Source organism: Argiope bruennichi, chromosome X2 (assembly GCF_947563725.1).
Source record: "Argiope bruennichi chromosome X2, qqArgBrue1.1, whole genome shotgun sequence".
In the NCBI taxonomy this organism is placed as follows: Eukaryota; Metazoa; Arthropoda; class Arachnida; order Araneae; family Araneidae; genus Argiope; species Argiope bruennichi.
In genome coordinates, this window is record NC_079163.1 from 127,731,341 (window position 1) to 127,756,357 (window position 25,017).

The window sequence follows — 25,017 nt, forward strand, 5'->3', positions numbered from 1 at the left end:
ATGCCGCAGGAATAATGCTTTTGTGCATTTTTTAAGAATTTCAGATGATTATCAAAAAACATTGAAATGTGAAAACATTCATGTTTTTAGTATCCTTTACCTTGATATACTTTTTATTTTAAGGAGGATTTTCATACAATTTATCAGGGTCGTGCATTTTCATACTCTCTTATTTCACTTATTTTATGTTTGAAAAGATGTTATATTCAAATCGAATTTTTAATTCCCTCCCTTTGTGTTAAGTAACTTATTCATTTTCATAAATTATTTATCAGATAATGGATTCATTTTAAATAACTTTGAAGCTATGCTAGAATTACCATCTGTAGTGACTTTGTGATTTTTTTTTTGAAAATTCCATTATAATTTACAGGAGTTGTCAGCCGAAACTGTTTCGTCTATTGCGTCATGACGATGCTATTGCTCTCCCTGCCCCCGCATAGAAATTGAGAACCTTCAGTAAGAACCATGAATGCCAGGAGTTTTTCTTTTCAGAGTCCCAATGATGGGCATTTTGTACTTCGTAATGCAGTGACGAATTCCAAACATGCATTTTAATATCGATTGAAACCAAGACTTGATGTAAAATGTTAGTGTTAAAATCACATACTAAATTTCATTTATCCAAATCAATATGCGTTTCAATTATAGTATTTGATTCAATTATAATGGATATAAACCTACATTTTAAATGCTAAAACTGTACATTAAATTTTATTCCTACAGTTATTTACCTTTCGTAGTTTTGGTGCCCATTCATGCTTAGACAGATTTCCTCTAAAAGATCGCACAACAAATTCAAAACTATTTTGAATTATCAGAAAGATATAGAAAACATCATTACATAAATGTGTTTTTTGGACTCGGGGCTGTCTAAAATTTCGAGATTCGCGGCCATTTCGGGGCTGAATGTTTTGACAGTGACAATACTTTCAGTTTGTATTCTTCATATGCGAGAAAGCAAAAAGGAGTGAAACATAAAAAACAATAAAAACAGAAAAAAATAATTAAAATTTAAAAACAAACAAACTTTGTTTTAGGGCCCTCATAAAAATGAGATTTTACTACATTTAAAGAGACTGTCATCGTTTGAATTCAATTTTTTTTTCTTACATTATGTTGCACGCTATCAATCACATGATGTCAAAGTTATATGAACGCAAACATGCATACGCAAGTCATTTTAATGCTAATTGTGAAAAGATCTTAATATATAAACACGTCAACATATAGAAAATAGTTTTAAGAACCCTAATGGAATTTCAAAAGCTTCTTAGAACAATCATGTTATAATATGATGTCACGTATTTATGGTAAATGAAGTACACCAATCATCAAAATATTTAACTTTCATATTTTGACGACACTCCTTGTTACAGAAATCCCGAGACTTGAAAAACTTATTTTTGGTATATTAACTCTGTCTGTCTGTGAACATTATAACTCAAAAGAGCTTTTAGTTAGACTAATGAAATTGGGTATAGGAATTTTACACCAAAATGAAAGATTTTTATCAAATTTTGAACGAAATCCAACCCAGAATTAATATTTTGATTCGATTGAAAAAAATTCATCCAAATGGCATACTTGATTTTCTTCACACTATTTTGATACACAAAAAGCTCATGTGGGAGATGCTGAAAATAAAAATCTGAGTACTCGATGCTTTTACTGCTTTGCACAAGTTTTCCAACGTTTATGCGGAAGGGGGATAATACGATGATCAGAAATTGTATGAGAAAATACCATTGAGATGACTACCTTGGTTTCTTCAGCAAGACACTCAATGGATTCTAAAATTAAAGCGGCGATGAGCATTTGGGCAAAAAGGTGTTTTCTTTCTAAAGAGCGTTAAATAAATTTAATGCTTATACTATATTTATCCTGTGTCCCCTTAAATGTATTAATTATAACTTTTAAATTGAGCCTACTCATGTTCATGTTGTAAATGTCAAATATTTCAAGCCAATTTAAATTTAGAAGCGAAAATCCAGTTTTCTTGTCAGAAGATAATTACCACAGGAGAAGCTAAATTTTTCATAAGCTGGGGATGTAGCAATATATCAGTGGTTCCCAAATATTTGAACACTGCGACTCCCTTTTTAGAAACAGGATCTATAGCGACGAATTTCATTTTCGGTCAAATGATTTTTTTCAAAAAGGAGGAGCACACTTTCCTTCTGAAAGAGATTTTACTGACCAAAAATAACTGTTGTTGAAGAAAAAACATTTGTCAACATGTTAATCGCCATAATGAAGCAAACATATGTCAAAGAAAATGCAATAGTTCTCGCCGAATGAATAACACATGCTTTACGTGTATAATGAGTCAGTTGTTTCGTTCCTTCGTCCCAGCAAGTCCAACGAAGGACAACGAAGATTTGATTTCTCCAGATCCAGGATAGATAGGATAATTTGTTTCAGACAATTACCTTAATCAAACCCTTCTCCAATCAATTTTAACTTTTTATCAAAATCCATGAACTCATTTTCGAGAACAAACACTCCCTTTTCTCAAAGTTGTATTGTGTTTTGTATAGTTTTTGTAGTTATATTTACTGTATTGTGTGTAAACTAAAATATTTTTCCCACACTAAATCTTTCCACGTATACCCATTCAACTGATATGGAATCCTAGATATTCCCACTTCTGAGGTGAAAAAAAAAGGGAGAGAAGGTGTAACTATTTTATTTCGATATTAGTATTTTCATTAAAAATATTGATGTCGAAATAAAATTATTAAAATTTGAGGAGCTCACATATGAATCTGAATACATCTCGCATCTGAAATTAAATTAGAATTTAAGTCGCATTTATAATACATTGCTTATAATTTTAGTATAATGCAATTATTTTTGAAAACATAATTAAATGACTATTCAGACATTTTATTTCTTATAATATTTGCAGTTTTAATTTCGTAATTGTATAGTTTTCAGTACTGTATCACTTTCGATATCAATATTTTTAATAAAAAATACTTCTTGCTTTGTAATGGGCTTATTTTTTATTTTCTACTATTTATTATTTAACATATTTCTTAATTAATTGTAAATATTTAAGAATCTTCAATTCAATTTTAACTCAAACTTCTTAAACAATGACGCATATTATGGGAAAACGAAATTTAATTAAAATTAATTTATCATCGGACAGTGAAGTTATAAAATGAGCTGTTACTTTTCATATCCTTTAGGAACCCATACCTGTGCAAAATGTTAGAACTCCAGTAAATGAAAAATGAATTAAAAAAATTCCATCTTTTCCTAATCAGAACAATCAAGTTAAATAAAAGGACATAAAAAAGAAATATTTGAACAATGTGCCTGAAGGAAATATTTTAATAATGTTTTTCAAATAACTTGAAAATAGTTTTTAGAGCTAGTGGGGCTTCTTAAGGATAATTGAGCTGAAGCCTTAAATGTCAGCTCCAAATTACGCATTAATGCACTGAAGCCGGTTAAAAAAAATTTTGAAATAAAGATCAAAGCATTTCTTGGAAAGTTTCAAATTGTTTCTAGCCGCCCACTGAGGATTAAATTTTGTTTAAAAGTCTTCTCTTTTTACCAGCTCCACGTGACATTAAATGTTCTATTTTTTTACATGCTTCATCATGTTTTTTTATTTATCATTTAATAAAGTGTTAATTAAAGATAAAAATTCAATAATCGATGTCATTATTAATTAAAAATATTTATTGACAGAGGAAAGCAATTTATTTATGTTATTGAAATATTTAATTATCAACGAGTGTATTTTAACGTCAATAAATTTTAAGTGACTATTCAGATAGGTTTTATGGGCTAAAGAGAGACTGGAACAATGAAAAAATAACCTTGGACGAGAAATAGCATTTATAGAGAAAGAGAGCACTAAAACAAACCAGTATAGCAGAGATGCGTGCATGTATTGAATTAAAGATTAAGATTTCTTTTAGAAATACTTGAGTAGATACTGTAAATATTAAGAATGTACAAGATGTATTTATTGAAGATTGACTATGACGCTGTACTTGTTTGACTGAAAGACAAACACTTCAAGTTATCAAAAATCACCGGTGTCAACGCAACTCATCTAAGTAAATAAATATTTTTCGATCAGGTTTAAATAAATATTTAAGTGAAGAGTTATTTAAATCACTATCATTTATTTAAAATTGAGGTTTTACCGGTCCTATTTAAGCATTTAGATCAATGGAATCTGTAATTATTCTTTTAGAAATCGTTTTATTTTTGGCAGTTTTTTGCCTTTTTTATCACGGTATAGGAAACATTCCATCAAAATTATATTTATCAGAAACCCAAGCTTTGATGATTGTGAAAGATAGATGTGAGAGAGGTACTATCTAATGGTTCTATCCACATCATATGACTACGACTCAAACTCACAAAATTATTTCATAATTATTTTTTGTGTTCTTAGAAAAAGGAAAATTGATCTAACAAGGGCAGAGGGACAGGTTAAAAAATTCAGATCGCTAAGAAATTCAATGTAAATACTTTGAAATATTAAAGCACGATACCCATCTAATTCCTAGATAATAGTCTTTAAACTTACGGTGTAATTTATATACATCGAAGTAGTCACTGTTTTTCTAATTACGAGACTGCCTGAATGAGAAAGTATTTCTCTTATTAAAGACCTGTGGGTAAAGTATTAATCTTGAATGAAATTTTTAAAAAATCGAACCTATTTAAATGAGAATTTTTATAGATATTTTTAATTAATGTATTTTCTCTTTTTATGCAAAAAGGTTCATTCAGTCTATACTTGAATTATAATTAAGATTCAATTTTAAAGACGTAAAATAATTACAAATATATATTAAATGGTAAAAAAATATTAATTACAATGACTCATATCATATACATTTTTAATTAACTCTAGATATATATTCTACAAGCATTCATTTTCTGTTTGCATTCAAGATTCAGAAAGATAATTATCATAAAAATAATGGGAACTAAATATAGCTATACTGACACCTTGCACAATTATTCATATGAGCAACATTTATTTAGTAGAACTATTGGAATATAAACTTCCTTTTCATACAGAATTTTAATACTTGTATTTTTTCCTTTAGATTATTAAATTCAGAACAATCTGCTGTTTTATTTAATAAATTATTATCTACTCTCTGTAATTTGGGGGGTAAATATTATATAGTTAAAAGGGATAATTTTTAACTATTAAAATCCAATCATTTAAAATATTTAATGATTTTCAGAGGGTAGCAGTAATTAAAGTTATTATTTTTCACTTTTAAACTTATATTTATAATTATTTTACTATTCAAAAATAAAATTTTAATTATAGCTCAGGAACAATGTGAATGAATATTTATTTTTGAATAAAAATGACTAATATAATAATTGAAAATATTTATATGTTCTTAATTTAATTTGAAACAATTAAAAAAGGAAAACAGGATCTAATCCTGACTTCTTGTTCTTTAAGAAATACTTTACTAACCCGCTGCTTCACTATCGAATACCTACAACAATATATAACTATGTCGAAAATTTGAAGGTTATTTTCTCAGAAATGCACTTGAATAATTTATCGAGTGTATACATGGAACATAATTATTAAAATACAAATCTCACGCCGAAATAGTTTCCAACGTATGCCTTATTTTTATAAAAGTTATTTCACTAACTCTTAAATTTTTAAACATTCACTAAAAGCTATCTTCTTTCCAATTCTAAATTAATACATTCTCAGTCAATTTTCATAAAACAAAAGGTGATGTGACATTGAATAATTTATTCATTGTCATTGAATAGTTCTCTGATAACTTCATGAAAGAGGATACACCCACATTTAAACTCTAAAAAGCAAAAACTTATTTGAAAGTGTCTATTGAAATAGAAAAAAAAGGGGATTTAAATACTTCTATAAACCCTCAAATTGCCTGCGGTCGAAAATTATACGAATGGATTTTGAAACGAAATTGTGCATTTTAATATTTTGATCTCATTACAAGTTTTACGAAGCACAAAATCCTATAATGAGCTCAATCGTCAGGTTCTCCGAAATTTCTCACTTTAAAAGAAATCGCTGGATACAGGTAATAGCAGCTAATAGAGATATCTACGGTATTCATTTTCTTTTTCAAAATGGTCATAAATTTCTGCAAGAAAGTTTTCTTTTGATACTTTTATTGATGAAATATTCTGATATTAATGTAATTATAATAGTTCCATAGCAGTCTCTTATAACTGGATTATAATGGGAAGATAAAAACGCATTTACCGTCAGAAATCATTAGATGCAACGGAGAACAGATAAATTTCTAAATTGGCATAAGAAGATAAATAATTAATGGAAGGAAAAATCAGTGTTATACTTATTATACTCAGGAAATCGCAGGACTTAAAATCAATAAAAGCTGTCATAAGATTTTCAGTCGAATTGTTTTTGCTTTCTTAGTTTATTAGAGTAAAATTTAAGCCAATTACTTTGTTTTATATCTGATATAAAATATAGATACTTTTTTTAGTTATTGAATAATATAATTGTTTATAGTTGTTGAAATAATTAAATAATTTACTATTTTGAATTATTTTGAATAAATACTTTTCAATCAAATATAATTTATCAGTTCTAATTTAGCTTTCATCGTTAGCTGATAGTAAATTTCAGCTGATTTTTAGTTTGAAACGTGAAAGTTTCAAATTTTTAAAAGCTTTTGAATGGAAATTTAAGTTTTCTGGCCTGTGATATTCCTCAACTATACGAATTCAGCCAGCAGAGAGTGTAAAATTTATTAAGAATATTGCAATATTTTTGAAATAAGTTGATAGATTTTGCTATTTTCGATTGCGTTGAATTTTTTAAAACGTTTCTATATTTGTGACTAGAGTTTTTAAGTATATTTTTTTGTTAATAACAACAACTTCAGATTTACTTTAAAATATTTCTTTTTTCTCTTCTTTCAGAATGTATTAGGCTGAAGTCAGATATCTGATCCTTGACCTGTCTCTGAAAAATCTATCAAAAGTAAGTGTTTTAGAAATTATTTCACGAATGTTGCATTTACGAATTTATGTTTAACTTCTGGAATCAATGGTGGCAAAGTAAATTAAATTAAATCATTATTTTTTGTTACCTTAAATCCTCTTATATTAAAATTTATTCATGTTTCATAGTGAATTTCTTCTTATCTTTATTCTTAAAAAATATCTATTGTCTCTTCTTTATTTCTGGCACTACACTCGATTGATATGGCTATATTAAGGAACTCTTTTTTTCTTACAATTTCCTGCAAAAAATTAACCAAAAGAAAATAATAAATATTTTGAATTCTTATTAGTTTATTATAGTGGAGTACATCTCATTTGATTGGTTCTACATTTGTTATGAAGTACAGATATTTGTGTTTTATAATTGTGAGAAATAATTTAATCATTCATTTGTTTTAATTACTTTGAATGATTCATTTTGAATGAAATATAATTTGTGAGCTCCAATTTAGCTCCCTTTGTTATCGAAATATAAATTTTGCAAAAGCTTTTGAATGCAAATTTGAAATTTTCGTTCTTTGATGATCCACAATTATACGAATTTTAAGATCAGCTTTGGTGCTTTTAAAATAATATTTTAAGATGGTTAAAATCCCTCTGTGTATATTGCCCCTCACCTGATTTTAAAAAGAAAGAAAGAAGTCTTGTAGTGTTTAAATTAAAATTAGATATACTAATCTTAATTTAATCCTTTTATGCAATATTTTTAATTAAAAAATTATTTGCAAGCGCGAATGCAAGTTTTAATATACAGGCATTGAGAAAACGAAGCTACTTCTTATGTACGATTTAATTTTGCTTTTTATTTTTTCATGAATTTTTCTTTCAAAAATGATCTATAGTGTAGCACACCAGTTGAAACTGTTGCTGCCGAACACGAACTTCTTTTAGTTGCTCGGATTAGTTCCCAGCTACATAGTGAATAAAACATTGAATATAATTTGAGTGTTATATACTTGTCATCTTAATCTGAATTGAGACGTTACGTCATTTGTCCTGTGGAATTTGGACACCAAATATGATGCGAATGTTTTAGATATATGCGTCATATTTACATTCATTAACCTTATTGAGTTTTTCCATTAATTTATTTAAAATACAATAAGTGAATAAGGGTTATTTTTGATGAGTTGTAAATATTCAATTATAATTTTACGGAAGCACCCTAACATGTGATACTATTCACTATGTACAACTGTTTTATAAGATTAGATATGTTATTATTATTATTTCTGTTTAAAAATAATAATAATATATATAATAATTACTTTAAAGTCTTATAGTTTTTGCTGAATTTAAGCTAAAACTTTGTATATCACAAATTATCAATATTATTTATAAAAGAAATTTCCGTGGTGTTCGGGCATTCTTTGTGAAGCAAGTTTAAAGGTGAAACGACGAAATAAATAATAACTATAATTAAGGAAGTATTTAGAAATCCACTGTTATGCATATTTATTCATTTTAATGATGATTTCCTATTCGACTTAATGTAATCAATACCAAAATATTGAAATTTGATCATGTTACAGAACCAGTAGAGTAACGAAATAGAGAAATAATAACAATAAAAGAAAAACCGAATTCCTTTTTGACTTCAGCTTTAATGTTTATAGGAATAAGTTGCCATTATCTTCTTCCAGTTTCACTTACATTACCCTGTTTATCACTTCTCAGCTAATGAATCTTGTAGTTGTGATCAATTAAGTCAATACATGTTCATAGAAAACGCGTGCTCACACACAATTTGAAGGGCTTTAATATAGCAAGTCAAGACTCCCTTATTGCAATTATGATCAGTACCTTGTGATGATTTGCTTTTACGAGATTATCTATCTCTTTAACGTACTGAAAACACATAAAAAGATTGCAAGAAAATTGAGTAATGAATTTCTAAATGAGTGAACTTAAAAGGAAAGATGATAGATAGCAATTTCGCATTATATAAATTCTAATATTAACTTACTCGAACTTATTTGCGTATGCACTGTCCTGTGACGACATGTCTTTTTTCTACTTGATATATCTCATTCAAATATTTAATTATGCTGAGCATTTGAAGTGCAAGTGAGCATGAATTGCTTCACATAAACGGAGGAAAATTTTTGTTTTAGAATTTTGAAATAATTTTCAGAGTGGCATTTTTTTAAAACGAAGTGGCAGTATAAAAACCATTTTATATTTAACTATTTACATCTTTAATATCGTGTAGTAAATTTAATTATAAATTTCATATGTAAAATCCGCATAATGACTGGTTTATTTTTAGAGTTCTCAAACTAGATTTTTGTTTTGTTTTTATTACATAGCTATCCAAACAGAAAACGGCAAACTTCCGGAGTCTTTGTTTTGCAAAAATGGAAGGGAAAATAACCCAGCGATTGTTATCAGAAAACTAAATTAAGCTGCTTTTAAAATTTCGCAAACACTACAAATCCAAGGAGACGCCAGAAAAATAAATCCAAGTCTTAATCAACAGACAAATGGTATTGATTTTGTATTTAAATCTAATAATCCTGTCTCACATCGGTCTGAAACTTCGTCCATTGCGTCATCGGCTCTGTCAAAAACGACAGGCATTTTGACAATTTAATGCCTTGAAGGTTTAAATCAAACTAGGTAGATTAATTACGACACGTGTTTAGAGAACATTTTTATGGAGATAATCTTTATGAAGAGAACAAACAGCATTTTTTGAAGACATTACAAGGACTTGTACACAAAACTATGCTGATTGGAGTGAGCATAACTATTTAACGAAAACTGAGAGTAACTTCTGCCTAAGTTGAGAGGATTTTTATGCTTACAAGTCTACTTTTTTAAAAATAAAAACTGTCTGCAGTATAGTGTTTTATTTAAAATGATCAGAAACTTAATGGTTTTTGGTTTGAAGATAAGATTTCAAGACGAATAATATACGTTCCTTCTGAGGTCCATCACTAATAACTTATAGTACTCTTGAACATAAACATCAAAGCTTTTAAGCTTCATTAAAAGAATCAGTACTCCTTCCCGGTGATAAATTTTTAATTTAAAGATGATCATTATTTATTTGATTATTTAATTTTAATTTAATAAAATGAAGGATATATTTTTAATTTTATTTAAGTTTTGAAATTATTCTTAATATTATTTAGAGTTTATTTGCCAAACTTTAGATAGCGTTTTATTCGTATAGAAGATACAAATTTCAAATATTTAATTCTCAAAATTTTAATATCTTGCTTGAATTCTGAAACTGCGTATATAAACGTAGAATCTAGTCGGAAATTTTCCGAAATTAAATGCTGAGCATCGTTCTTAATTTCACTATAAATAGGTAATCAAGGAATACACTTATATTGTAGCTAACTTTTAGTACGATTTCATCCTGCCAGACGAAAATACATTTTTTATCGGATACAATAGATGTTGTACGAATGATAGGTGCATTAACATAAATTTAGAAATGGATTATTTCATTAACGTAAGCAAAATATTTATAGTATATTAAAGAGCGAGTTCTTATAATACCTTTATGTAGTTTGAAATTTTCTACTTCAAGCCATTAAATTGGTTCATTGATTGGAGGATTCTGGATTCATGGAGTCTGGTCATGGATTGATTTCAAAATTGAAACCTAATTCAAGTTGAAAAATTTATGAAACTTGAATGTAAAAATGATTAATCTCTAAATATTATTTTATATTCTGAATCATGTGAAACACAACAAATTTGGGATTTCTTTCATTATTACTCGGAAAAAGTTACAAAAGCCTTTAATATGTATTCAAGAATTATTATAATTAGGATTTGGCATGTAAAAATTTCTTTCTTTCTTCAACATATAGAATATCTTGTTTTTACCTGCGCGCAGAACATGCGTTTTGTTCACCAGAAAAATTGATTCGAACCGTTTACTACTTACATTAGTGTACATGAGTGAGTTTTCTATTCAAAAATTTCCACACTGCATTAAGCAGATCAACTTCCCCACTGAAAATCAATGTATTAAAATAGACCTGAAATCGAGTTTCGAGAAGTTTTTCCATCTAATGGAATTATCGGTTCGAAGTCTAAGCAAATTCATTATTTCTAATCCAATAATTGTTGGTTCCATGTAAGTCCAAATAATGTCAATTAGTTGTTTTACTAAAAGCATGAATATTCGAAGGGCATTTCGCCTTTAGAGAATAAGGTCTTCATTGACACTAATGGACCTAACTTCTTTCAGTCCCCGCCCAGCTTAATTTAAGTATCTTAAGTTGTTTACTTCAAATATACAGGATGTTAATGGATAGAAAATATTTTAAGTCTTGCCATTAAAGGAATGCACCTACTCAGGTAAAGTTAATACGCTTCCGATTCCTAAAAATTTGTAAATATCTCAAATGCGCTTGAGTACAAAGGGTCAGAATAATGTTTCAATGCTTTTAACTAAATTTCTCTGAGTACAGAATAATCGGATTACCTGATTTAAGCAAAGGATGTCTAAAATTATCTTCAAAGGTTCACTGTTGTTGAAAGTATGGAGCTGAGCTTCTTTATGAAACAGTTAAAATGTATGTGCTTTGGCAGAATAGGGGAAGATCCTTTAACCCTTTCTGAGAAGTAGGCTTCCCACCAAATTTATCAATATTTGTATGAAATTATGTAAGTTGGCGTAAGTTCTGACAAATTTTTTTAGAGAGGCAGAAACTTAGATGCTTCAGTCCTTTATCTCACACAAAATGATGTGTCTTGATTTGTTACTTAATTATTAATTAATCAAATTAATTAATTAATTAAATTAAATTTATATAATAAGCTAAATGAATCTCTTTTCTTATTCTAATTTCAAGCTTAAAAATATTTTAACATAATATGACTAGAAAAAAAAGGCCCTTTAAAGGGCTAAACTATGAATATCTACTTTTTGTAAGTTTTTACCGAAATTATGGGATAGCATCTGCAAATTCTTTGGCAAGCAGTATGTATTCAAATTTGTCTTCATTGGAAAATTTTCATTAATTTTACAAAAGTTGCGTTTAAACGAATTTGCTTTCAGATTCCTATTATACTTGCATGAGTTTCTGGTTTCGTGAAAGAGTTCGTGGTTCAAACATGGTTTCGTGGAGAGTCTCACAAAATTTAAGATAAGGTGTTGGGGAGGAAAAAGAAATCCAAGGCTGAAATGGGATCCCTCACCCCGCGTTACCTGCTTCGTGAAAATAGGGGGTTAATTATATGCCAGCTATCTAGTAAGATGATGGGAGTATGCTGCTGAGTAACTCCCTTTGTAAGCTCCTTTCGCACTTTTATAAAGAAACTTATTTTTCAACTTTGTCAGCTACGATATATATATATATATATATATATATATATATATATATATATATATATATATATATATATATATATATATATATATATATATATATATATAAATTTGTGTGTAGCAGAAGCCGTATATTCTGTACTTCGCGTCTTTACAACAAGCGAAGAATTTTAAAATTCGTTTATTAGTTGAACGAAACAAAATTGTCATATTTCAAGCATTATATTTTTGGTTTGGTTTATATGTTATAATGAAATACCCTATATAATTTTGTAATTTAAATATTATAGTAAATTACTTTCTCAGCTTTTTTTCACTGAAAGAATTTTATTGATCGCTTTATAACGACACCCTTTTTCAAAAATATCAAATATTTTTAATACAAACCATAATAATTACACGTGCGCATATATAACATATCCGGCCATAAATTATAAATTATTGTGTTATAATAAAAGTTCAATTCATATATGGAAGTAAAACATGAAAATATTTGTGAAATGCTGGCTTTCAGGTGTTTACCCTGCATTCACGCGAAAATTGGTATTTTTTTGGAGTCTCATAGACGTTTCAATAACCTTTCTTTTGAATGTTTATTTTCAGAATGGAATAGTCAATTGACATTGCCTAACCAAATATTTTAGCTTCGTTAACTGCAACTCACTAGTTATTTCTTTGGTTTAGAAGAAATATCTCACAAGAAATGTTTCACTTTGAAGTCCATATTTAATTTCATAAAATTCTTCTGGATATTGAGATTGAATAAGATTCAATTTTTGGTAAATAAAGATGGTTTGATCTTAGTATAAATCGATACAAATGCAAAAAATTGGTACATATAAGCAATGTTCTTCGTACTGACAATTTGCAGGTTAGAATTTTTTGAAATTATTTTCTTGTACAGAATGATGTATTTTACAAATGCTTCAGCGTTAAGTAAACTGACTCGGGAATATAAATGCAATCAAAAGAGACAAGTTTCAATCAATAAACTGCAAAAACGCTTTCAAAGCCTAGAAAATATCCATTTTAAAGTAAAAATTAGTCTTTATAACAGAAATAATCCATCTGAAGTTTTCACTAATAAGGATAAGTTAATAAAATTTGCATATTTAAAATCTCGAAGATAATTTTTTTCATTCTGAAATTTGAACCTTTTAATAGAAATGCATGTACGACCGATCGATTCTTTAATCTTCCATGATCTAAGAATCTTTTGAAGTCTCTTAATTTCATAAATCAGCTTAAATCTAACTATGCAACAATGGTGAAAGCATTAGTTGAGAAATATAGGCCTCGGGTGCAAATAATTTCCATTCATCTGCTTTGATGTAAAAGTGCCTTTCACCCAAAATGCGATGTTAGGAAATTAATGAAGTCTTAATTTTTAAGAATCAATGTTACAATAATTGGCTTTGATTGAACTGCATTCGGATTATTGTTAGAATTTGCAGTTCCTTTTAATTTCAAAGGATCTATTTTCAAAGATCATATTTAAAAATCTATCATTACACAAATGAAGCAAAAATTCGCAAATAAAATGAAGTATCTAGACAACAAATGACTTCTAGGGCTTTAAATATTTTGTTCGGATCAAGCCAGATGCTCTGTTAACAATTAAGTTATTTTTATATTCTCGCATACGAAGTATTCAAGGATAATGTATTGTAAGCGTTAAAATATTTGAGCAGAAGATTTTGACAAATTTCCATGTTTCAAACTTCCCTGAATCCGAAAAATGCATTTTTGGAATGTCTGTGAACACAAAAACTGTTTTAAATTAGGAGGGTGAAATTTGGTGTATACCGAATTGAAAGAAATCTATTCAGAGGAAGTCTGCCTGTTCGATTGTCCAGATGCAAATAAGCTAATATCCTTATGAGCTAGAGAGAGAAAATTTGATTCACAGATTAAACATCTAAAATTTAGATACGTATCAAATTTGGAACCAAATCCGAAGAGAGACTGTCTGTCGGTCTGTACTTCCACGAACATGTAAAAGTTGCTCAAAAATCCAATGACTTAAATAAACGAAATCTAGAATCTAGACTTCAATTGCTGTTTAATGTCAAAATCTGCTTTCAGTCGGTTCTGAAAAAAAGCATCAAAAATATATTTTCGATTTTCTGGCACTTGTGTTTTAATCCCATTTCAGCGATTAATCGATTCATTGCCAAAGAACTCCCTCTACATTCAGTAAAATTGCTAGGTTCATGCAAAAGATCGAAATTTTATAACTATTGATCGCCAATGTCATGCAAATATTGCACAAATACCGGTTTTCTTTACTGCACTGCGAAGCACATAGCTATCATGCATGGGATTCGGAAAATAAAAATTTGAACACTTGTGGCATTCACGGCCAACTCGAAAGTCCACAATTTTATATTGCGAGAGGGAGATAACACCTATAATAGAGAATATATAAACAAAAGTTTCGGGAAGACACTTCTGCTGGTTGGTAAAGCCAAAGCTGACCTTTGTGCGAAAATCTAATATATAAAAATGAATTTTTGCTTGTTCATATTTTATGCGCTGCCATACCGTTCATCCGATTGCGATAATTTATTGCTTCACTTGCGGAAAGGTTACAGACATAGCACAATTATTATATTTAATATATAAAAATGAATTTTTGTTTGTTCGTATAATATGCGCTGCTGTACCGTTCAACCGGTTACAATAAAACTTTGGCAACTTATTGTTTACACTTGCATGAAGGGTATAGGCATAGTAGTATTATTAGCATTTATTTTGAACACAAGAAAATTTATAAACAAATCACTTTATACGTTTCTATGATTGAACATAATTTTAAAATGAACAATTGACAAAAGACAAATAGTAAACGGCAGATGTTATTTGGAGTGAATCGCACATATATCATACAAAATAAAATCGTCATTGAAGCCAATCAATGGGAGTGAAATGAAATCGGAAATATTTAGTGCAAGAGCTCATTTTCTTTCTTTTCGTTAATGAATTGTTTCTACACAGGATATTGTCAATCAAAGGGCACAATATTTTGGGTGCGGCGATTCGCACATATTATTCAGTCTTACACATACAAAATAGAATTATTATTATCCATACCGGTCAAGATAAGTTATATATATAATGGAAACTTTCAAGTGCAAACAGCAATTTTTTATTTATTCAGTGAATCGACGAATGATATTTCGGTTATACAAGCATATATCATGTGGATTGCTTCGACAAAAAATGTCTCCCAAAAGTTCATCACTTAATAGATCTACCTGTGCAGGACGTAGAAATAAGCAAATTCGAGCTTCTCGAACAAACGAGGAACGACGACAAGCGATCAATGAAGCAAATCGTTTAGGAATTGCACATTCACGTGCTTCAGAGTCTCAAGATCAACAAGTGGCAGAAATCGAAAGACAACATTTATGTACTCACCGATGACACGCATCAGAATCAGAAGATAAACATGCGGCAGAAATTGAAGCAACTATTCTTAACTGAAAGTCGAATGGAGGAGATGTGCTCATTCTACGTATTCCCATTTTTCCTTCCGACATGTCTTTTGATTTCAAATAACTGCAGCTCCCCATTCGGCTTGCATTCTCGATTATCATCAACAAGGCACAAGGTCATTCATTTCAAGTGTGCGGGTTGAACCTAGAAAATCCATGTTTTTCACATGGCCAGTTGTATGATGAATGCTCAAAAATCGGATAGCCAAAAAATTTATTTGTTTTTGCTGGCAAAACAACGGAAAAACAAAAATTATTGTCTACCCAAATGCACTTGAATAATAATGTAAAAAAAAAGAATTACTATTATTTTCTTCTTCTTTATATATCCTTCTATTTTAATGAATGTATTCAATGTTGACTAGAAAATAAATATCATTCTTTCAATCATTCCTAATTAAACGAGACAGCTATTTCAAACGCCGACTACCAGCTAGACCCTCCTAAATTTCTAATCCTTTTGCTGTAAATACGCAGTTGAAAATAAAGAATTGTTCCAGATTGGATGAAGTAGTTGGAAAAATGAATATAAATATACTATCAATTGATATATTCAGTGCACAAATCGCAAACCCTTCACTTGTATTAATTTGCCATCATTACATTATTTAGATTTTTCAATATGGAGAGCAACTGCAGTCTAAACTTAGCAAAAGTACAAGATTTCTTCATGCATTTAAAATTTAAAAGGTGTTAAACTTTCATGCATATAAAACTAAATCTTAATATATATAAATTACGTGTCACGTTGTTTGTCCGCGATGGACTCCTAAACTACTTAACCGATTTTAATCAAATTTGCACACCGTGTGCAGTTTGATCTAACTTAAAAGATAGGATAGCCCCTTTTTTGAATTTTTAATTAGAATTTTAATTATTAATTAAAAACTAACTTTCCCGCCAAAAAAATCTTCAAATCGCCAAATGAGTACGGCTTCAATTTTTTTTCCCAACAGTCATGAGGCTAGGCTTAAGATTTTTTGGCTGATTATTTGAAACGATTCTATTTATTTTCTTAATGTTTTATGCATTTAAAATGAAACAATGTTAATGAATCGATCTTTCAGATTCATTCTTAAGTACTTTTGAATTAAAATAAAACAGAATAAAGGAAATTAAAAATTTCTAATCTGCATAGCGTTACCCCAACTGGCGTAGAAAAAAATTACGCATTTGCGTTCCGTAACTGGCGTTGAAAATTCACGCATGCACATTGTATTATGATTGTTTACATTTCAACGGAAGCGGACTCGATTTAAATTATTTTTAGGTTCGTTGCATGTTTTTGTAATTAAATTGTATTTAAGTTAGTTATATATTTTTTGTATACGCTTATAGTTTTAAGTACATCGTTTTTTAAGTAGTTTTTTTTAACCTGTTTTCAACCAATTATTTTAAACGATTCGTTTTATTTTCTTAATGTTTGATGCATTTAAAATTAAACATTGTTAATGAATCGTTCTGGTCATGATGAATCTGAGAATATTTTGTTGACAAATTCTTGAAATATTACATAAATTAGGAAAGATATTCTTTAGTGCCCATAAAGTTTAAACGCTCAGTGACTCTTTTCAGTAATCATATTACAAAAAAATATTATTATATTAATTGCAGATTAATCCTTTCCACTTTAATTTATAGTATAAATTCTACGGGAACTAACAGAAAATGAGAGAGATACATATTACGTTGTGACTGAAGGCGTTTATAATATTATGAGTGAATTATATATCAAAATTTGAAGTTTTAAAATATTTTGATGAAGAAGTTTTTAAAGTAGGAATTGCATAAAATATTTAATTATTAAAATTTTAACGAACATTAAGATGGGCGAACCAGCTGGTCGCCAAAGGCGGCTAGTTAAAATATATAAAATGAGTGAAAAATAAAGCTACATAAATACAAGTTTTCCAATAATATCTTGAATACAGTTGTTTGAAATTATTATTTCAATTCAAATTTTTTTACATTGCTTCCTAATGAGATAAAACAATTGACTTGTTTGGATTTTTTATTTCTATGACTAAACAGTAAAGTAACAAGAGGAATTGACGTACGAGGTACAATAATTTTTCTCTCCCTGTGGTCATCATTCACTTGCATATGATGGCCGTAACATGACATTCCTTTTTTCCTTTTGAACGCTTGGTGTTCCATCTTGCCTCCGGGCGCTTCGTCACTGTGACCAAAACATATCGTAGCTGACAACTCCGACTCGCCCGTAGGTACATGGGAAAAGTCTGAATGACTGCACAGCCAAGATAGCATTATCTGGAACTAAGGGTGAACTCCACGTTTCAACTCCTCCTGTACGAGACACTTTCCGTCATCCATAACCACCCTATTTCTGCTCCCACCAGAACGAAGAGAACCATCCACCATTCCGAAGTTTTTTATCCCCTTATTTGAAGTTCCCTCCTGAGGGTTATAGCCAAAACATATGAAATGGGACATGGTCGTTTAAAAATTGAAATCTCACTTATTACAAAATAAATTTTTAATGTAAAGTCTTAATGTAAGTAATCCTATAAAAGCAAATTTGTTATATACTCATAGGGTTGGTGAACTGCTCCAATATAATCGGTGTTATCTGATACGAAAAGGTCAAATTTTGTTCTGTTGCTATAGCTGTTAATCGATTACTAGACATTACCTTATGACACCTTAGACATTACCTTATTACTATTTAGACTTTAATGAAGGCTTCTTTACATAACATCATCGATATTTAAGTAAATTTGTGATTTATTTGTACCCAATTATTAAATATCCTATTTGGAAAACGCAAATTGGTGTATAAATATCACCGAACTTATTGCTTGTGTAAAGCAGTTATGAAATTGTTGTGTTTGATTGTTTCTGACTTATGCAAAAAGAAATTTAGATGCTCAAACGGAGCATATTGATGTTGGATGATGATAAAATTAGAAATTTAAATGCTCAAACTAAATACAATACGCCTGAAGGGAAATTTAAATGCAAATTCATAAAGATATTTAAGTGCTCAAACTGAACATATTGAGATTGGTTGATGATAAAATTTTGTAAATTTTCCCTTAAATTGAGAATTTATATAGTTTTGTTATCAATTATTACGTATTTGTTTTATATATTCATAAAAATATTTAAATGCTAGAGATGTGAAATGCTTTTTGAATAAATGCTAGAGAATGGAAGTAAACATTTCAATACTTATCAGTTCTTTATAAACTATATTTTAAATAAATATCATAAAAAGAATTGATTCTATAGTTTTTAACATTTAAAAACTAAAATATTTCTCCAACTTTAATTTTTGACATCATAAAAGGCATTTATTCACTTGCCAGCAACTTAAAAGTTATTGATATTATAACATTAGTTAAACAGAAATTTTTAATTGTTATTGTTTAAACCGAGGTGAAAAATGTGTCTTATTATCGATGTTTATTTTGATGATTTATGTTTATTTTTTATAATACTTTAAGTATTCGTTATTATAACAAAGTTGCTCTATCTATTGTTTCACCTAGTCTTTGAAACAGCTAGAGTGTAGTGGCAACCAAATTAAGGCGCATCTCAACAAGACGCTTGCGGGTAACAAAATAAAATAGATAATCAGCATCTCTAGAAAAATGCATATAGAATATTACTTGCAGAATCCACCCTTTGTCGGACAGTACGGCTTTCTAGTTCCGCATATTTTCTTCATCTTTATTGGCAGAATCAATTTTGACAATGCCAATGCTAGGAGGTACCCATGGACTGAAACTGTAAAATATGCCAATGGAGTCGTGTGTAGATTCGTTGTTTATGCTGACATGCATTCTGGCATCAATAAATAATGTTTTTTCTCAAAGTTAAGAAAAAGGAACATGGTAACAAATAATTTACTCCAAGGCACCAAACATTCTTCCACAATGACTTCTAACTTATGAATCTGTGACGTAATATGGATTCGCTTTCATACTGGACATGTGCGCCTTAATTATTATTTTTTTCTTATTCTATTCCAACCCGGAGATTTTACGGAGTCGCATTGACTACCCAATTCGTTTTAACTGGGAGTAGTTTTAAGACATCAGCTGAAGCACTTTCAATCAGTTTGAACTTGTCATTTTTATTCTTAGAGCTTAATTTTTAATCTTTTGATACGCTGAAAGGGCATCGACGTTTTTCACAACATTTCGTTTTTATTTGCTCTGGTTTTCATCAAACACATGCTGTGTAAAATTGCCACCAGAGTTAACTTACTTTCCTTATTTACGATTTAACTAAAAGGTTACCTTCAGGGATTTAGTTCTCAAATGTTTCGGTGCAGTTCCAGAAAAAAAATTCCTCTGTAGGTTTCATAAATTCTTATGCTTTGATGCATTTCGGCCTATTATCGGATCCATCTTCGTCTACAATGAGAAATCTCAGGTGCTCGTTTAGAATAAAAAAATGTATTGGAATATATAGATTTGTCTGTAGTAATCTGAAAAAGAAACTGGTCCCAAAATGTACTGAAAGTAAATTTTTTGCTTATAAATGTATGCTTTATTTCAAAAATCTAAACAAAATATAACTTTTATTTCATTTTTTGATATAAACAGCATCCATCTTTGGTTGAATCAATTGTTTTTTTATCAGTGCCACTGAATGTAATGATATTTGAATGACGCAGTTTAGTCAAGGAGGGCTCTTGCATCAGAAACCTCGAAACAAATGAGTCAACAATCTACCGATAACGTGCTCATATATATAATGTCCTATGATTTGTGGCATGAAACTCCAGAAAATTATTCGATCACCCAATTAATTACCCAATCCAGTTCGACATCAAAATGTATAGAAGTACTTTCTAAGGTTTACATGATAATGGCATAAGTAAAAATTTCTTTATTTGTCTTTTAGTGAGGATCGAATGACTTTTTTTGCTCTTTATCACTCTGAAGCTGCTTTTTTCTCCTTTATACTTTCTCCATATTAATCGTCAAAAGGAACAAGCTCTAAGAATTTAAATTTCTTTGTGTATCTTAAAATAACTGTTTCAATGAATTATTTGCTGAATGAATGTAATCTAATATCTTTTGAACAATGATTAATATTTTCTTTAGATATGGGAACAATGAAGAATTAGAAAAATTAGTGAATAAAAAATAAAAGAAAGATCCCATTCGCATTCTATTTAAGCATTTTATGGTAATCAGTAAAGTGTCCCATTGCACCTGTTCGTGAGTATATGAATTCTTTTTACTGATGCTTTTTACATAAAGGCGAAAATTATCTATAAAACAGTATATCCAATGCTATGGTGATATTACAAACTATTTAAGTTTTATTTAATGTTATAGGGTTTATCTGATTCAAACGGATATATATATATATATATATATATATATATATATATATATATATATATATATATATATATATATTTTTTAAAATTTGGATAATTATTATTTTAGATACATCTAATTTCTTTCGGAAAATTTTCCACCTATCTATAGTTTGTTTGGTGAAGAGATAATCTTTAGCGGCCTCTCATATTTAAAAGATACTTTCAATTTAACATTGGCTTCGAGATTGCAGTCTCTGTTGGAGAATCAGCTTAATTGCAATTTTATAACTATCGTTATGCTTTTGAAAGTTGTGCATATCCAACCAGGTAGAAATTGTGAATAACTTTTTACTTCAATCAATTCATTGCTCTTCATAAACTGCTCTTGGATGCTACTTTATTACAAAATAACATTAACATATCAATAACAGTTTTTGAGACGCAAGATGTTAACTGAATTTTAAACTGTTTAATCCGCTGTTGTTTAAACTGTTGCTTTTTCCCCTCGAAAGATCGCTTTTTTTATAGAAAGTAATATCCGATAATATATTCAGACACCGGCTGAGGATTATATATAGAGTTTGAGGAATTTCTTCCTATATGCTACTACAAAGCATCCGATTTCCCAATCTGAAGATGAGTGGAAGGTTTACAGCTACTATACATACTACAGTATGAAGATATACTACAGTATTTTCTAACTGAATCATCTGCTTAGTACTCGCACTGATGAAGTAGTTATTGAGGTTTTCCATATTAAGTGGATCTCAGTAACTAGTAATTGGTAAATAATATCTGTATTTCAGGGCAATTTATTCAAAGATAGTATCTTGCACCAAGATATTACGCACCTATTTATTTAAATAACATCTTCAGCAAGCGTCTTTATTTATCAGAATATCAGATGAAGAACGCTTTGGAACATAATGTTAGAGCATTGTATTTCAAAGGGGCATTCATTGCTTATTCTACCATTCATTACGGAACTATTTTTCTGTTGGCGATGTATACGCAGAAGTTCTATGTGTTGATGCTCTCTAATAATTACCACAGATTAAGAGGAACTGCAATACAGAATAAATCCAATTTTGAATTAATCGAGAAATAGAATTCACTCATGAACTTAGTAGCGTTTTTAAACAATCGGATTCTTTAGAAAAAACTTCTTTCAATACTCAATTGTAGAATAGAAAGAACATGTTCGATGAAATTCAGTGATTCATATCAATATGATTTCTCTTATTTCTGATCCTATATTTATACTGCTTCAAATATTTACAAAATATTATACTCTTTTCTGGAAAGGAACCATTAGATATTATTCTTAAGTTCATTTTATTGCATAACTTGACCCGTTATCTAATGGAAAGGATTTGATATAATGCTAATTTCAAACTAAAATTCTGACACATTTGTCTTTTAGAATATTTGTGAGAAGGCTAATTTTCCTATATTCTATTCATTGAAAAGAACAAAGAGGAAGGGAGTAATAATTAATATTAATGGTTTGAAACGCTAGAGAATTAAAACAACCAAGGAATAAAACCTATAATTTAAATGCCGAGCCATTGTAACTTAGAATGCGCAAATTGGTACAGCTTTCAAAACATGAATAATGCCAATATAAATATCAAAAAAAAAGTAAAAAGTAAAAAGACAAAAACAAAGAACTTATCAAGAAGGCCATATAACTTTTTCAAGTCTTTGGCCCATTAATTAGCGAATATCATTCTAATTCAACCTGTTGTTTAATTAAAAGAAGAAAGAAAGAACTGAACAAGTGGAAACTGGCCTTTAGCAAAAGGATTAAGATGGGTGTTTTTTCTTTGAATTACTTATATCTCTTTTCAGCCAATAAATTCAGAAAAAGTCTCAAAAATTGATTTGTAACTTGTAGTACCGGTAGTAGCAATTATTACATGGGTAAATATTTTTTCTTTAAATTACTAAATATTATTCTTAGTAAAATTATAAAAGAAGGTAATTTCATCCTCCTTCAGCAAAGAGGTGTAACATTAACCATTGTATTAATGACGAATTCATTTAATTTCGAAAATCTATAAACTAGCTTAAACACGAAATTAGCAGTGTGTAGAATTTAATATGACGAATATGTAGATAAAGATGTTATCGAGAAATTAGTTTCGATAGTGATTTGTAAATTCATACCTTTGGAAATTTGCTTCTTAATGGGGTCAATATCTATGGAAAGAAGAAAGGAGTATCATTGGTATCTTCTAGTGTTTAGTTTCATTGTTAGAAAAATAAAATAATCGAACGTAACTTAATAAAGGGGTTTAAATGTATAAATCTTTATTTTTATTAAATGCATTTAATTCTGTTTTTATTATTAACTTTTTCCAAAGGAATTAAATTTAAATAAGAATAACCAAAGTCAAAGGAAAGAACATCAGTACAGATTTATTTAATGGAGGCACTTTGCTAATAATTTACGATAAAAGGGAATTTTAAGGTCATTAAATCATGTGATTTTCATTTCAAATTAAATATTAAAATTTTTAAAACTTTTTTTTTTTTTTTTACAATTTTGCAGAACTAAAAAAGCTTACAATAACAGAGATTCTTATGGAGACACAATAGATATATTTTTTAAGAACTTACACAATAAGGATTTTCCGAAAAGCTATTGCAACAATGAGGAGTTGGCGTGAACAAATCTTGTGAACCTTTAATAGGTTATTTCTTTTCTGAGGCTGTGTCCTCAGAGTTTTCTGTAACTTCTGGTTCTATTCTTCTATCCTATTTTCTATTTGAATTATTGATGGCATTACAGTTTGTATTCCATTTGGGCAACAGGAGTTTTGATTAGTCGGGGTGGTGTTCAGCGTGTTTACTTAAAAAGGTATTTCATTCTAAACATATGTTGCTTCTTTTGGTTTCGTCTCGTCTGCAGCCTGTTTGTTTTTATTCAATTATTATATGCATAGATTCTTTTGTAGACTGTGTGGATGAACTTCCTATAATATGGGCTTATTGATTTCATTTTGTATCCGTTTCGTAATATTCCTGGACTTTCAATTTCATACGATTCTCGGGTGACAAGGAATCAATTCGTTAGACGCAAGTCTGAACCTTCTTACAAAAATCTCCGCCGGGAGGTAATCCTTGACGAAATCTCCAGGACGGATTTTTAATAATTTTTATTTTTGTTGTTTTTTGTCTTATTGATGTTTTTATAGTAATGAATGCAATGTTATATTCAAAAAAATTTACTCGAGGCATTGTTATGAATTATTTCTATCTTTTTACATCTGTCTCCATGTCTTGTCAAATTTAATTATGTAACGCTCAAACTTTTCTTAAAAGTGTTTAGAAGCCATCTGACTTGTAATTCATAATAGACCAGCCTCATTAATATAGACTTTAAATTTATTTTTATAGCTTATTAATTAAATTTATTTTATACTTTTGGATGCGCGTCTAGTGTAAAATATAAATATGCACTAGGATAATTTTAATATGGGGAATAACTGAGACATTACACACATCTGAGCTAGTTTTGTATCATCAAACTGTAATTGACAAATATCATCAAGAAATATTTATTTAGCGAGAGCACAACGGTAAAAGCATTGTCAAGTTAATTTATGTATTCGTCCATATATTACTTAAATATTCCAAACACTATTATCGAAGGGTGTGAGCTATTTAGCTAACTTTAATGCGAAACATCTTTAAAAAATTCGAATTACCATGTTTCAAAATATTGGATTATGAAAATGTCAATCATATCCAGATTTTATAGGTATTATCATATCGATCATTATTTTGCATAACTTTATCATCTTGTATAATGTTAGAGATCTATCTAACTAGATCATTTGGTCTTTACCTGAAATCCTATTTGTAAATACTTCGGTAAGTAGATCAAA